Below are 1,472 nucleotides of genomic sequence, written 5' to 3'. Positions count from 1 at the left end.
GCAACATCCCACTATTGTAAATATAACCATAAAGAATATTGTCATGAGGGTTTAAAAGTACTAACTGTGTAACTCCAACTATCATAATTTTAAATATTATTCTATCTTTTATTGCACACAAATTCATAATAAAATTAGAAATAAAAACAATGCAACAGTTTATTTATATGGAGTGCTAAATTACTTTCACAGATATTGCAATTTACTCAAAATTTTTACCAGTAACTTCCTATGATCTAAACTCCCAAATATTAGCCATAATGCTTATTTTCTACATTTTTTAACACAAATTTTCTTCACCATACATAAGATGACATGGCAAAAGAATAGGGCCTTCACCCAACGCATTTCCCAGATCATTGGCCTTCTTCATCAGGAGATTTATAGGAACTGTTAATCTATGAACATATTTCCAAGGTATATTTATTCACATAGAAGGATATTTTATAACATGGAAGGATATTTGCACAATTTTATGAATTGCACTAAATGCACTTTGATAGAGCTTGATAATGTTTTATTAAAATTGCACACTGAAGTACTTGTTTACATATGCAAATCACTACTTTTCTTTATTTATATAATTTAAATTTTTATAGGTATTTTACATCCAGTATGATTTTCTGATTTTTATTTCATTTAGGTAGCTTTTATCTAGACAGCATTTAAATAGAAGCTCTGTATTCTAGCAACTATAGTTTTCATATGTCCCTTGTGGATAATTCACAGCAGCTGTGGGCTAGATAGCACACCTGAGCACAGGGTAATACTGTTAAGGTGCCCATACACTGTACGATTCTCGTACGAGAGTCGCGGGAAATCCCGCGATCGTATGAGAATTGTGCAGTGTATGGAAGGCGTGCAACCGTTTCTACTGTACGGTCGCACGTCTTCCGTCGAACAAGCAGGCTTGAAAACCCGCCGAGAATCGTACGATTCTCGGCGGGTTAGTAGCCTGCTTGTTCGACAACTGCCAAACGGGCCGGTGTGCGCACACTGCCCGTTTGCAGTCATCGGAAGCCCGCACCTCATTGCAGTCATGATCGCAAGTACGATGGGCTGATCGTACGAGCATTTAATAAGCTTACGACCAACGCAAGACAAAAGTCTTGCGATGGTCGTAGGGTGTATGGGCACCTTTACAGTGGCACCCAGACCTGGATATGTGCCTTCTTGTCCAGAAAATCAGGCATTGCCTCAGTATTAATGACACCATAATGCATGAGTAACTGCAACAAGGTGCTGCTGGTCATTTGAAAACACAACTCAATGGTTTTGGGGATTTTCATTAACTGTGTGTAGAAATGGCAATTTGAGCTTGATGTTTTATTTCTTTGATTAATAAAATAATGTGGGACTTAAGTATCATTTGGTTTTGGTGCTTATAAGAATTCTTTCCAAATGGATATGTATTGTCAACAGAGGCGTAACTAGAAACCCCAGGGCCCCGGTGCAAGAAACCATTAAGGCCC

This window comes from Nanorana parkeri, unplaced genomic scaffold, assembly GCF_000935625.1.
Source record: "Nanorana parkeri isolate BGI_ZX_2015 unplaced genomic scaffold, ASM93562v1 scaffold315, whole genome shotgun sequence".
Taxonomy (NCBI): Eukaryota; Metazoa; Chordata; class Amphibia; order Anura; family Dicroglossidae; genus Nanorana; species Nanorana parkeri.
This window is presented reverse-complemented; position numbering follows the sequence as displayed.